This window comes from Coregonus clupeaformis, chromosome 15 (genome assembly GCF_020615455.1).
Source record: "Coregonus clupeaformis isolate EN_2021a chromosome 15, ASM2061545v1, whole genome shotgun sequence".
In the NCBI taxonomy this organism is placed as follows: domain Eukaryota; kingdom Metazoa; phylum Chordata; class Actinopteri; order Salmoniformes; family Salmonidae; genus Coregonus; species Coregonus clupeaformis.
This window is the reverse complement of record NC_059206.1, coordinates 43,644,999-43,660,781: the sequence shown is the minus strand read 5'-3', so window position 1 is coordinate 43,660,781 and position 15,783 is coordinate 43,644,999. Positions and strand designations below refer to the sequence as shown.

Here is a 15,783-nt window from a genome sequence, read left to right as displayed (position 1 = left end):
AACAAAATTGATCAGTGATTCGAATTTCCGTGCAACTTAATGAACCGACTAAAAACAAAGGCTGAATGTACTGCCTATATTTTTAGGGAAACGCTTTGTCTATTATTTAATATGACCAGGGCAGGACAGCACATACAAACTGCATTTAGTCCAATAAAAATACAGGATATTATTAGGGTGATAAATAAAAGGCAGTTGCTCCATGACACATATATTTTGAGGGAAACGCACTGTCTATTATTTAATTTGATCAGGGCAGGTTAGGGCAGCACATACAAACCTCATTCAGTCCAATAAAAATACATGATATTATTAGGGTGATAAATAAAAGGCAGTTGCTCCATGACACAAGAGTACTCTCTAGTGGAACAAAAAGCTTAAAGCACCTGGTATTCCCAGGCGGTCTCCCATCCAAGTACTAACCAGGCCCGATCCTGCTTAGCTTCCAAGATCGGACAAGATCAGGCATATTCAGGCTGGTATGGCCGAAAGCGAGAGAACAACTCTTGGTACACTATATAAAGACATGAACAAAATGTATCAGTGATTCGTATTTCCATGCAACTTAATGAACCGACTAAAAACAAAGGCTGAATGAACTGCCTATATTTTCAGGGAAACGCACTGTCTATTATTTAATTTGATCAGGGCAGGGCAGGGCAGCACATACAAACTGCATTTAGTCCAATAAAAATACATGATTTTATTAGGGTGATAAATAAAAGGCAGTTGCTCCATGACATATATATTTTGAGGGAAACGCACTGTCTATTATTTAATTTGATCAGGGCAGGGCAGCACATCCAAACTGCATTTAGTCCAATAAAAATACATGATATTATTAGGGTGATAAATAAAAGGCAGTTGCTCCATGACACAAGAGCACTCTCTAGTGGAACAAAATGCTTACAGCACATGGTATTCCCAGGGGGTCTCCCATCCAAGTACTAACAAGGCCCAACCCTGCTTAGCTTCCGAGATCAGACGAGATCGGGTGTATTCAGGCTGGTATGGCCGTAAGCTACGGATCAACTCTTGGTACACTATATAAAGACATGAACAAAATGTATCAGTGATTTGTATTTCCGTGCAGCTTAATGAACCGACTAAAAACAAAGGCTGAATGTACTGCCTATATTTTGAGGAAACGCACTGTCTATTATTTAATTTGATCAGGGCAGGGCAGGGCAGCACATACAAACTGCATTTAGTCCAATAAAAATACATGATATTATTAGAGTGATAAATAAAAGGCAGTTGCTCCATGACACAAGAGTACTCTCTAGTGGAACAAAAAGCTTACAGCACCTGGTATTCCCAGGAGGTTTCCCATTCAAGTACTAACCAGGCCCAATCCTGCTTAGCTTCCGAGATCAGACAAGAGCAGGCGTATTCCGGCTGGTATGGCCGTAAACAAGTCAACAACTCTTGGTACACTATATAAAGACATGAACAAAATGTACCAGTGATTCGAATTTCTGTGCAACTTAATGAACCGACTAAATACAAAGGCTGAATGTACTGCCTATATTTTGAGGGAAACGCTTTGTCTATTATTTAATTTGACCAGTGCAGGGCAGCACATACAAACTGCATTTAGTCCAATAAAAATACATGATATTATTAGGGTGATAAATAAAAGGCAGTTGCTCCATGACACATATATTTTGAGAGAAACGCACTCACTATTATTTAAATTGATCAGGGCAGGGCAGGGCAGCACATACAAACTGCATTTAGTCCAATAAAAATACATGATATTATTAGGGTGACAGTTTTGGATGTTTTTGACGACAAGCATTCAATGCTAGCATGCGGTAGCACAGCATTCTACGATAACCGGAAGTTTACATCCATCCTGAGATTTAACCGGAAATACGTCATGCTCGTTGTGAAGAGTAAGAACGATTCGTGCTTTCACGTCAGTCTCCAATAACACCAGAAAAGTCACTAGATTTGTCGCTATTTGCTTTTTTGAAAATGTGTCGCTAGAGGGGTCTGAATACTCGCTAAATATAGCGACAAAGTCACTAAATTGGCAACACTGGAGGACACGACGAGAGGGAAAGTTCTGCTAACAAGTGCAACTACAAGGAGCTTGCAGCAGTAATTGCACGTTACGATGTTTTACTTGCTGAACATATGGAACTTTCTACTGTCTTTTCTGGGATGTCGAAATCAATTCAGTATGATTTGATAGCTTCCATCGCATCATCCATTAAAAGTTAGATTAAAGAGAGAGGTTGAAATGCGCTTTGCGCTTTCCTCCACCTATTTATTTAGCAAAGATGATAACACATAATCACTCCGGACAGACACAAGCAAAACTCATTACATAAATGTTGCAGCAGCCTAGGCTACACCTAAACATTAGAGATCTGACATGCTGTATGGGATGAAAACAAGATAATTTTTTGGTCTGATCAACTGTAGGCTACTAATAGCAGATACACACAGCCTATGTGCGCTGTCCATCTGGTCAGGGTCAGCTAATTGGTAACGTTATGTATTTATAGCCCATTTGTGTGTCAGGAGAAAATGTGAATGTGATCAAATTTGGTTTATATTCAAAATTGGGCTAGGTAGGCTGCCTATACATTTTCAATCCAAAATGATTAACTGGAATTAATCAACATAATAGTGATGACAGATGTGAAGTAATTTTTTATAAGGCCTACAGTTGCATAGGCCTGCAACCCCCCCCAATTCCTGACATTTAATCCTAGTAAATATTCCCTGTCTTAGGTCAGTTAGGATCACAACTTTATTTTAAGAATGTGAAATGTCAGAATAATAGTAGAGAGAATGTTTATTTCAGCTTTTATTTATTTAATCACATTCCCAGTGGGTCAGAAGTTTACATACACTCAATTAGTATTTGGTAGCATTGCCTTTAAATTGTTTAACTTGGGTCAAACGTTTTGGGTAGCCTTCCACAAGCTTCCCGCAATAAGTTGGTGAATTTTGGCCCATTCCTCCTGACATAGTGGTGTAACTGAGTCAGGTTTGTAGGCCTCCTTGCTCGCACACGCTTTTTCAGTTCTGCCCACAAATGTTCTATAGGATTGAGGTCAGGGCTTTGTGATGGCCACTCCAATACCTTGACTTTGTTGTCCTTAAGCCATTTTGCAACAACTTTGGTAGTATGCTTGGGGTCATTGTCCATTTGGAAGACCCATTTGCGACCAAGCTTTAACTTCTTGACTGATGTCTTGAGATGTTGCTTCAATATATCCACATAATTTTCCTTCCTCATGATGCCATCTATTTTGGCCCTCTGTAGCTCAGCTGGTAGAGCACGGCGCTTGTAACGCCAAGGTAGTGGGTTCGATCCCCGGGACCACCCATACACAAATTAAATGTATGCACGCATGACTGTAAGTCGCTTTGGATAAAAGTGTCTGCTAAATGGCATATTATTATTATTTTGTGAAGTGCACCAGTCCCTCCTGCAGCAAAGCACACCCACAGCATGATGCTGCCACCCCCGTGCTACACGGTCTTTCAGGATATGTCGATATAGGACTCGTTTTACTGTGGATATAGACTCTTTTGTACCTGTTTCCTCCAGCATCTTCACAAGGTCCTTTGCTGTTGTTCTGGGATTGATTAGCACTTTTCGCACCAAAGTACGTTTATCTCTAGGAGACAATGGTTCGCCCAATGGTTCGCTCAATGGTGACTACTTGTTTTATTCAGGTTTGAAAAATGGAGAACATGTTGTAGACGCACCAAGAGGCCTCTTATAACCAGAGGCATGCACACACCCACTCCACCATTGAGCGAACCATTGGTATTCTGAAGGGACGCTGGATGTGTTTGGACACAGCAGGTGGTAAGCTGCTTTACAAGCCAGAGAAGGTTTGAAAAATGGAGAACATGTTGTAGAATAATCTAATTCCAACAATTCATTTTATTTAGTTTTTCTAGCTTTTGATCATCTTTACACCGTTTTTAGGTTTGCAGAATAATCATGGCCTGTTGTGTGCTACACAACATGCTATGAAGCGTGGTGTTCCACTTCCACTTCAGCCACCACACCAGGATGTGCGTCCTGAACCAGTGCTGGGACCAGACAACCGACTTGCCGTAATTTCTTGTTTTTGATTTGTTTTGTCCTTTAAATACCACAAATTAAACACATGAAATGACACAGGTTTCAGTGCGCTTTCTTTATATTTTTAAATGTGTGTTTATGTCTTTGAGTGTTTCTGATATTGTGGCCAGAGTAGAAGCGATTTCACAGATCTGCTCCTGGTTATCCAAGACCGCATCGAAGATGACACGTGCAGTTGGACGGGACCTGGGGGCACGTACAGAGGCAGGCCTATTGCAGGAAGGCCGAATGGCGTCAGGTTCCTCTTCACAGAGGGGTTGCCTGGATTGGAGATCTGTAAATAACAAAAATGATACTGAAAGTAAAACAGTCACAGTGCACTGATTATTTTTATTTTTTTATGTTTCAGTTTGTTCAATATAGGCATACTGCAACAGCAATAGGATTTCAAACTGAATAAACTAGGAATTCAGGTGAGGACTCATTCACAGTCACATAGGCCCACATTTGGTTTGACAAACTGGTGTAAAATTCCTTTCCAATGGTGAGTTGCTTTCAGTTAAATTATGGCATGAAATTGTATAAATTCAGAAAGACTTGCTGATTCACTGGTGGGAGATGGCCTTGAAGGATATGAAGCTGTTGATATAGGGCCCTGGTCAGTGTCCAGTTGCTCCGCTGATGGCACACCTGAGAGTGCCGTCTCACCAATAATGGCCCCGATGCGTAAATAGTAAATAGTTATGCATGCTCAAGTTTTCAGTTTTTTTGTCTTAGTTCTTGTTTGTTTCACAATAAAAAAATATTTTGCATCTTCAAAGTGGTAGGCATGTTAAAATCAATTTTAATTCCAGGTTGTAAGGCAACAAAATAGGAAAAATGCCAAGGGGGGTGAATACTTTCGCAAGCCACTGTAGGCATAATGGTGAATCCCCCAAAATAAGTAAAAGCCAATTTATGCTGGATCCGAAAATGTGGTCGGAGGCAGCCAAATGGATGGTGTGACGCAATTGCCAAATTGAGCTCTGTACCGCATCGCAGTGCAGCTCCAAATGTTGAAATAATGCGGAGGGCTCCGTATAGCTCCGCATTGACATGATTGGTTGACGGTAGGTGAGGGCGGGAGGTCCTGTATAAACACAAACTCACTTCCTTGACAACTTCCTTCACAACAGCTCTGTGCTGCTCGGCGAAGCGCAAGAAGTATGAAGATTGTGTGTGCAAAGCACCTGAAGCTTTAAGCTTGTTTCCACACAATTCATTCAGTATATTTATAAGCTACTTGTGTTATCGTACAGTCTGCAATGTTTACCTGATGAAGGAATGTTGTTAATTAACACCAGTGTTACTGTTATAACCGTAACAAAAAGAAAAGTGCACCTGCACTTTGTTTCATTATCAGTGGTCTACATGGTCTGGGAATGTCGTGGTCAGATCAACAAATACAAGTAATAAAGATTTACTTTACTGTAATTGAAATATTTTTTACAAATCTTTATTCATAACTACGCACCCCACACACACTTGACATGCCATAGCAATAAGGTGTATGCCCAACTACAACTTGGTCAGGGATTGTCCAAGAGAAACGTAGTTATTTCAAGCTCCTCTTGTGTCTCATTGTAAGTAAATTGAGCTCCTTGACCGAGAGTGACAGTCAGTCAGGTAGATGTATGGGTTGGAACTGAGGAGTTGAGACAGCCTTACAATGCTTGCACAGCAAAAGGTGGATTCTTTGGCCGTCATAGTTAGGGTCCAGTGGTCTGTCATAATCCCCATGCGCTTCAGGGGTAACACCACAGGCTTCCCCACTCTGCTCCCAGCAGCCCCCTAGTGTAGACACAGAATGGGACACACTCCGCTTCCTCCTCCACTTAGGTTCTGGAACCACACCTGATGGGAGAAGAGAAGTGTTAGTGTGCACTGTAGTTTGTGTCAACAGCTGGACTGACCACTACTTGAACAACATTTTGTCTGTGCCATGCAAGAAACTACTTTCCGTAGGTTCTGTAACCATTTCTGAGGATAAAATTAGTGTGTGACAGACTAAATTACGTTGGGCCATGAAGCAAACAGATTTACTTGAACTGAAGCTGTCTCAATTTACAGGAAATCAGTACTTATGATTTCATATCACTAAAGTAATCTGATGTTTTATGGATCTATTGTCACTCTTGTTGATTGGTTAAGACAGTCATGCTGTATGACTGTGAGTAAATTTGAAACCGAAAGGGATGTTGGAATATAATTTATTAATGACTCTGTAAGTGTTGATGCCGTCTGGCTGTGTGTCATGTTCAGTGTGTGAGCCAGCTTGGCTCTTTCATCATAAGACTGGTACTTATTTGGTTGAATGGTTTTCTCCAGGTTCAAGATTTGATTGGTCTGGTGTGTTTAACTTTGCTGTCTGTATTGCCTCAGTCTCAGATTAGAGAAAAGTACACAGTAAACACATAATGGCCCTTCACAGCTCCATTTCAATTCTGTATCACCCTATTGAACAATTCAAGTTTTATGAATATCCTGTCGTTTTTCAGATTTCACAGCTGTTTTAGTTTTAGGTATGCTGATTGGACTGGTATTTTAAAAAGTAAATTGCAGTTAACACATCCCTTAACATTTTACATTTTAGTCATTTAGCAGACGCTCTTATCCAGAGCGACTTACATGAGCAATTAGGGTTAAGTGCCTTGCTCAAGGGCACATCGACAGATTCTTCACCTAGTCGGCTCTGGGGATTAGAACCAGCAACCTTTCGGTTACTGGCACAACGCTCTTAACCACTAAGCTACCTGCCTTAACTCACCTTTGTTCTTCTCTTTTCCACTGCAGCTGCCTCGAGTCCATCTAGTGTGTCCCCTGAACTCCAGGCTGTGGCCCTGAGATGATACCTCCACCTTGGGCATGGAGAGGGCAACAGGCAGGGGTAGGATGCATGCTGAGTATGCACAGTCCTGCAGTCGATGCTGGGACAGAATGGCTCCAAAGCTGGCCAACTCGGAGAGTAGGGCACCAGACCTGATGCCTCAATATCATGTTTGACCTCTGGGGTTCAATGTTGTACTGGTCTTGACCTGACTGATGCCTGGACAGCCTGATCTGAGCTTGTAGAGGGTGGTCTGTGCTGTAGACTGGTGCATGATGGGTCGCATGTGGTCCAGAGAAAAGTGGTCCAGACAGCCACTGGGCAGCCAAACCCTGGATTGTTGGGATTCATCTTGAACCCATGTCCTCTCTGTTGATCATAAGTTGTTGTTTCCCTTCCTTTACAAAGGGTTGTCATTGATGTCTGTGCTGTAACTCTCTTTCTTATTCAGTAACCACATTTCCATCCACAGTTTCTATGTAAGTAAAGTCATTTCATATACACTACCAGTCACAAGTTTGGGGACACCTACTCATTCAAGGGTTTTTCTTTATTTTTACTATTTTTTACATTGTAGAATAATAGTGAAGACATCAAAACTATGAAATAACACATATGGAATCATGTAGTAACCAAAAAAGTGTTAAACAAATCAATACATATTTTATATTTGAGATTCTTCAAATAGCCACCCTTTGCCTTGATGACAGCTTTGCACACTCTTGGCATTCTCTCAACCAGCTTCTTGAGGTAGTCACCTGGAATGCATTTCAATTAACAGGTGTGCCTTCTTAAAAGTTAATTTGTGGAACTCTTCCAAGTCAAGGTAAGCTTTTGGTTTGACTAATTTATTGCCACTTGGGCAGGCCGGTGTAAGTGATTACTGACTGTACACTGTAACATTACATTGTAGCGGGTTTACTAACGTGCTCTTTTAGCTATGTTGACTATGACATTACTTTAGCTAATATGGTGACAACGATGTAGGCCGTGTGTAGTGGTTAGGATATGGTTTGGCTTGGAAAGTTTTTTTTCGCCTTGTCACATACAGCGGATGTGTTATGCATTGAAGTCCACAAGCCAATGGAAAAGGTAAGAGGAGGAATACAACGTGGCTGCTATAAAAGTGAATTGTGTTTACGAGTGATCAGGGGTGTATTCATTCTGCCGATTCTGTTGAAAAATGTTTCTTAATCAGAAGCAAACAGAACGAAATGGGGATAAACATACCTGAATTTGTCCAATAGAAACTCTTGTTTGAAACTGTTGGACTAATGATTACACGCTAGATCAGCTAGATACAGGCAAGGCGTGTGCAAGGCGGTATTGAATGTGCCACTGTCTGTCACCTCAAATTTTTCTCTCGACTTGTGTGCACCTAAGTTGTAAACTTTCATTAATAGGCTAGGTTGTAGCAACCTCATGATGGGTATAGGGAACATTTTTATATCATGTTGTAGCCTAAACCTATTGCTGTTACATTGAACTGGGTGAATGCACACCCGTCACTATGGGCGGGCCATAGGGGGCCGGACCCGCCCCCAAAAATGCTTGTGCCCCCCCCACTTGAGGCACAGATCTCTTAAAAAGATTACTTTAATTTTATATTATAATAGTTGCTAATTTTGTGTTGCATTAATGTTGCATTCTTTATCATTAAAACATTAAAAATATAAAGAAACAATGGTGTGATTTTGTTTGATTGATGGGAATCTACACTGCAACAGCCTATCACAGCCTTAATAAAAAGAAAGTTAGGCTACGTACGTGACGTAGCCTACGTCAGTGTAGCCGCTTAACAGTTACCGCGCATTTTTTAAAGCTGGATGAGTTTTCGCTGGCTTACTCGCTTCAGTTCGTCATGGATATCCTTAAGTGGTTAAAAAGCCCACCAACAGTCTTCTCTGCCAAATTGGATATGACACCGACGCCTCCTGATGTTGTAGTTGGAGAAGGAGACCCTGGACGACAGTCTGAGCCTGATGCTAGTAGCTCCGTGGAGTCCGACCCTGGACCTGGCAGGACCTGCAGGTCAAGTGCAACTGGGGCAGCATTTGGGCCACAACTGCCTGTTGAATCAGTGGGTGTGAGTGACCTCGGCATGGACAAACCCAAACAGGTTGTGTTGAGGAAATATCCAGTCAAAATGTTTGGTTAAAAAAAACGATCATTTTCCTCTAGCTGGTATTTGAACAGGGACTGGCTTGAGTACTCGGTGGAAAAGGACTACGCATTTTGTTATGCGTGCAGGAAATTCAAATCTGTATCATCGGACGCGACCTTCTCCATTAAGGGGTTTAATGATTGGAAAAATGCAATTGGAACAGGCAAGGGCTTAAATAAGCATGCATCTTCAAAAGAACATTTAGCCTGTGAAGCAATGTGGAGAGATTCAGAAAAACATAGAGAGACAGGAAAAGAGATTTCCACTCTCTTAAATTCAGAGCAACTGGCTCGCAACAGATACTACATGTCAGCTGTAATTGATATGCTGGAGTTTTTAGTGGTGAATCAATTGCCGTTACGTGGAGATAATGCTGGTTTTGCCAGTGTGCTAGATGATAATAGCTCAATGGGGCTGTTTTTGTCTCTCTTTGAGCACACCATGCGCAAAGATCCCGAACTGACACGGATTACAAAAACAATCCCACAGAATGCACGCTATACCAGCCCACAGATACAAAACAAGATTATCGAAATGATGAGCAAACTCGTGACAGAGGAGATAGTGAGACAAGTCGGCGATAGCTGGTATTCAATTAAAGTGGATGGCACACGGGATCCTTTAGGCCAAGAAAACATATCTGTAGTTGTGCGTTTTGTTGACAAACTATGGTCTGTGTGAGCACCTCTTGGTAATGGCCACATCTGAGAAAGGTGATGCAGAGGCTCTGACAGGTGTCATCATTGATGAGCTCACCAGCGCCGGACTCAGCACGGACAAAATCCTGAGTCAAGTTTATGATGGCGCATCACTCATGTCTGGCAGGCATGGTGGTGTGCAGAAATTGCTCCAAATCAAGCTGGATCGTAACATACCATATATTCACTGCTTTAATCACCAACTTCATCTGGTTGTGATTCATGCCATGTCCAGTGAAGCAGCTGTCAATGATTTTTTTGGAGTATACAACATGCTGTACAACTTCATCAGGAAGCCAACCGTGGCTATTCTGTACAAAGGCAATACCCTGAAACCACTTGGCAACGGTCAAAGTTGTGGTGAAGAGTTTTCACGACATATCCACATTACTGACCGAGGTGGAAAACACACGAGGCCTTGGAGCGGAGGTGCGCGTCGAGGCTACGGGGTTGCTTCGTGCCATTACGCAGCGCAGTTTTCTTTTCATTGCGCACCTTGTTATGAAACTTTTGTCACTTTTCGAGCCGCCTAACAGACTACTACCGGCCGAAGATATGGACTTGTTCACTGCGGTGACACTTGTGAACAGCGCTTCTGACTGCGTGAAGACACTGCGCGCAGAAAACGAGTTTTCTGCACTGTGGGATCTCTGCGCTCCTCCAGCATCGGCCACCGAGGCTGTGCCGGTGACCGACCCTGGTCCAAGCAAGAGAAGACGCACAATTAATAAGAACCTCCGCGGATTTGCAGTTGAAGAAACAGTTGGTCAGCCACAAAGTGACATAGATGAAAAGACTGAGTTCATGAGATTGTTTTACAGTGTTATCGATGCTGTGCAAGGAGAGATGAATGCGCGTTTTGGAGAGCGCAGTAGCGAGCTCATTGGCGCACTGGCTGCTTTGAACCCAGAGGCCGAGGATAATTTCCTGGACCCATCAAAGGTAACCCCTCTCCTGGTATTAGCTGGAACTGATGTGGTTGAATCTGAATATACTGTGGCTCGTGAGTTCCTGGTGAAGAAAATGACTGACACCCCGGTTCCCCCCGAAGATGGAAAATGGACAATAGCCAACATCCTCAGCACATTCAACTGTGCACTCCAGGCTATGCCGACTGTTCTCACAGCCTACACACTTGCCCTAACTTTAGGAGCGTCCACAGCAATGTGTGAAAACTCATTTTCCACGCTCAAAAGCGTCTTCTCAGAGCATCGGCGCAGTATGCTGCACAGAAGCAAGGCCCAGCTGATTCAGCTTGCTTTTGAAAAGGACCTCATTCACAAGTTTAAGTCCAAGTGGAAGGATACTTTGATGAGGAGGTTCTGCTCGGAGAAACGCCGCCTCCCGCTGTACTGACAGGAGGGACTGGAGAGAGGACAGCGCTGCCTCCACTCAAAGTACTGGTAGGTTAAAAGTCTCTGTGTGTGTGTGTGTGTGTGTGTGTGTGTGTGTGTGTGTGTATGCGTGCGTGTGTGTGTCTCATGGCAATGCATATCCCTCTGTTGACTGCTGTAAAATGCAATGTTTGAGAGATGCTTCTGGTGTTACATCTAATATGTTGTATAGTCAAGTGTTTTATGGATATTCATAACATTGCTTCTATGTAATGTGGTGTAGGCTATAGGCTACCTGGTCATATTGCTGTTGGTTATGTTTAATGTGATGATTACGTGCTGCGCAAATAGAGTATAAGATTATTATAAATACAGTGGGGGAAAAAAGTATTTAGTCAGCCACCAATTGTGCAAGTTCTCCCACTTAAAAAGATGAGAGAGGCCTGTAATTTTCATCATAGGTACACGTCAACTATGACAGACAAATTGAGGAAAAAAAATCCAGAAAATCACATTGTAGGATTTTTTATGAATTTATTTGCAAATTATGGTGGAAAATAAGTATTTGGTCACCTACAAACAAGCAAGATTTCTGGCTCTCACAGACCTGTAACTTCTTCTTTAAGAGGCTCCTCTGTCCTCCACTCGTTACTTGTATTAATGGCACCTGTTTGAACTTGTTATCAGTATAAAAGACACCTGTCCACAACCTCAAACAGTCACATTCCAAACTCCACTATGGCCAAGACCAAAGAGCTGTCAAAGGACACCAGAAACAAAATTGTGGACCTGCACCAGGCTGGGAAGACTGAATCTGCAATAGGTAAGCAGCTTGGTTTGAAGAAATCAATTGTGGGAGCAATTATTAGGAAATGGAAGACATACAAGACCACTGATAATCTCCCTCGATCTGGGGCTCCACGCAAGATCTCACCCCGTGGGGTCAAAATGATCACAAGAACGGTGAGCAAAAATCCCAGAACCACACGGGGGGACCTAGTGAATGACTTGCAGAGAGCTGGGACCAAAGTAACCGTAACACACTACGCCGCCAGGGACTCAAATCCTGCAGTGCCAGACGTGTCCCCCGGCTTAAGCCAGTACATGTCCAGGCCCATCTGAAGTTTGCTAGAGTGCATTTGGATGATCCAGAAGAGGATTGGGAGAATGTCATATGGTCAGATGAAACCAAAATAGAACTTTTTGGTAAAAACTCAACTCGTCGTGTTTGGAGGACAAAGAATGCTGAGTTGCATCCAAAGAACACCATACCTACTGTGAAGCATGGGGGTGGAAACATCATGCTTTGGGGCTGTTTTTCTGCAAAGGGACCAGGACGACTGATCCGTGTAAAGGAAAGAATGAATGGGGCCATGTATCGTGAGATTTTGAGTGAAAACCTCCTTCCATCAGCAAGGGCATTGAAGATGAAACGTGGCTGGGTCTTTCAGCATGACAATGACCCCAAACACACCGCCCGGGCAACGAAGGAGTGGCTTCGTAAGAAGCATTTCAAGGTCCTGGAGTGGCCTAGCCAGTCTCCAGATATCAACCCCATAGAAAATCTTTGGAGGGAGTTGAAAGTCCGTGTTGCCCAGCGACAGCCCCAAAACATCACTGCTCTAGAGGAGATCTGCATGGAGGAATGGGCCAAAATACCAGCAACAGTGTGTGAAAACCTTGTGAAGACTTACAGAAAACGTTTGACCTGTGTCATTGCCAACAAAGGGTATATAACAAAGTATTGAGAAACTTTTGTTATTGACCAAATACTTATTTTCCAAATAAATTTGCAAATAAATTCATTAAAAATCCTACAAAGTGATTTTCTGGATTTCTTTCTCTCATTTTGTCTGTCATAGTTGACGTGTACCTATGATAAATTACAGGCCTCTCTCATCTTTTTAAGTGGGAGAACTTGCACAATTGGTGGCTGACTAAATACCCCCCACTGTATAAGTACTGTAGGCTAATAATAATTGTGCCCTGCCCTCCCATGCATTTCATATGCCCCCCTTATGACTGAGGTCTGACGACGGGTCTGGGTGAATGGCATATGAATGTCAGTCATCCAATATGCTGTAATATAAATAAATCCATGCTCATGAAAATAATGTTCGTCCTCTCTCATTTTAAACGGCATCGACCGCCACTGCACACGATGATATGATGAGTGGTCATCCCACTAAGAGTCGGAAACCGTGTAGTTTATTAGGCTACAGATTAAATACATTATGATGAACTTCACAGGGTGGTGAGAGTGCAAGGTGAAGAGCTTGATGCTCCTTTCCAATAAATATCGAAGGTCTTAATCTGGTTACATGATCATCCATGCTTGGCTACCGTTTGACAAATACAAATAATATCGCTCTTTTGTCCATAATAATCTCATAATGTAGGCTATACTTGCTCTCTCGCCACAATCTGCGCGCTGTTGGCTAGAGCGCACGAGCCAATACCAAAGTGGACACACTCGCTATACAACATTTTTTGTGAGAAAACCCTCAGTAGGGTTGAAAATGCGATGGAAACCCATTTATCTTGTATTTGTTATTCAGTACATTGGAATTTAAAGGTAAAAGTCATTTTTATAAAACAGTAAAAGTAGAAATATTGCCAAATAATTTTGCTAAGCAAAGACAACGTGATAAGAGGAAGGGTTGGGGGGAAGTGTGGGTAGGTGAGGCTGTGTTTTTATGCCACGCCCCCAACCTTTAACTGAAGAGGTTCTGGCGTCTCAAATCAAAACTATACACGTCACACTTAGAAGAGCCAACGTCACTGCTGCCTTGCTACTGTATCAGTCCAGTTTGAAGACTCCATGGGGAAGAAGCACACTTCAAGACAGGCAAACCTGAAGAGGATGGAGATCAGTAGGAGCATTGGTAAGAATACAATATTAATATTATGCACATTCTGATGTGTTCATTAACAGATGTCTAGACAGATATAACACATACATAAATGAAATTAATTAGAAATGTAGATATAATTAGACATTCGAAAGTAAAAATGTATATATCTACCGTTCATGTTGCACAAAAATTATGTAGTTAACTCATATGCATGCTTTCTAGAGAGTGAAACTGAAGATCTGTACTCCTGAGTGGCGCAGTGGTCTAAGGTTCGAATCCAGGCTCGGCTGCGACAGGGAGACTCATGGGCGGCGCACAATTGGCCCAGGGTAGGGGAGGGAATGGCCGGCAGGGATGTAGCTCAGTTGATAGAGCATGGTGTTTGCAATGCCAGCGTTGTGGGTTCGATTCCCACGGGGGGCCAGTATAAAAAAAATAAAAAAAATGTATTCACTAACTGTAAGTTGCTCTGGATAAGAGCGTCTGCTTAAATGTAAATCTGATACTGGCGCTCGTTAGCCTTGTGTGTTTTTATGATGCCAGGTGTCTAAACATACGTGTAATACTTGGTTTGAGTTAATTTCGGAATGAGTCTATTTATTCTAAGCCATACAAAAAAAGATATGTAGACTATTTCCTGTAATTGAGTAAATAGCTGGGGTTTTCTAAATGGCTAGAAAATATAGAATAAGTACAACAATTAAAAACAATCAATTATACAGTTTTGATGAACGCATGCTTCATAACCAGAATGGGATCAAAGCATCCAAGCAAGTGCTGTGAATCATTTGAACTATTTGAAAGGTCTTGAAATAACCGGGTAAAAACTAAGAAAAAATGGCAACTATCAAATTAAATGGTAATTAGGTTAATAACAGGACAGATTTCCATTGTTGTTTGTGTGTAGATGGTGCAGGTAATGAAATGAACATCCAATTCTAAATTTAATAATTTAATAATAAGGGACCAATTATTAGCAAGTATCTAACAAATTATTTAATGAAAGCTGCTGTGAAATGCACCCAGGTAGATGATACCATACAAGCACATACAGTGGAATGTTTGTGGAGTCTTAATATGCAGTACACTATGTACAGAGTATAGAAAACTTGCTTCCCACGTGATCTTGTTAATCATGTACAGCAAGGTACCAAGAGGATGTTTCAGAGAAATGGCTTGCATTTACTCCTGAGTGGCGCAGTGGTCTAAGGCACTGCATCGCAGTGCTAACTGTGCCACTAGAGATCCTGGTTCGAATCCAGGCTCTGTCGCAGCCGGCCGCGACCGGGAGACTCATGGGCGGCGCACAATTGGCCCAGCGTCGTCCAGGGTAGGGGAGGGAATGGCCGGCAGGGATGTAGCTCAGTTGATAGAGCATGGTGTTTGCAACGCCAGGGTTGTGGGTTCGATTCCCACGGGGGGCCAGTATAAAAAAATATGTATTCACTAACTGTAAGTCGCTCTGGATAAGAGCGTCTGCTAAATGACTAAAATGTAAATATACAGTGAGGTAAAAAAGTATTTGATCCCCTGCTGATTTTGTACGTTTGCCCACTGACAAAGACATGATCAGTCTATAATTTTAATGGTGTCACGCCCTGGCTCTGGGGACACTTGTATGTTGAGCCAGGGTGTGTAAGTTCTATGTGTTTGTTCTATGTGTTGTATTTCTATGTCGGGAGTTCTAGTTGTGCTGTTTCTATGTTGGCCAGAGTGACTCCCAATCAGAGGCAACGAGTGTCAGCTGTGGCTGGTTGTCTCTGATTGGGAGCCATATTTAAACTGTCTGTTTTCCCTTTGTATTTGTGG

At 42.3% G+C, this 15,783-nt stretch overlaps 1 non-coding gene and 2 pseudogenes across 1 annotated transcript; all 3 read right to left on the bottom strand.

The window, feature by feature from the left end:
• Positions 1 to 374: 374 nt before the first annotated feature.
• On the bottom strand, positions 375 to 493 carry LOC121583660 (annotated as a pseudogene).
• A 410-nt stretch (positions 494 to 903) lies between these two features.
• LOC121583744 lies at positions 904 to 1,022 on the bottom strand. The gene has a single exon (XR_006003601.1). It is a non-coding gene; the product is annotated as a 5S ribosomal RNA (ribosomal RNA).
• Positions 1,023 to 1,296: 274 nt separating this feature from the next.
• LOC121583659 lies at positions 1,297 to 1,415 on the bottom strand (annotated as a pseudogene).
• Between the last annotated feature and the right edge of the window lie 14,368 nt (positions 1,416 to 15,783).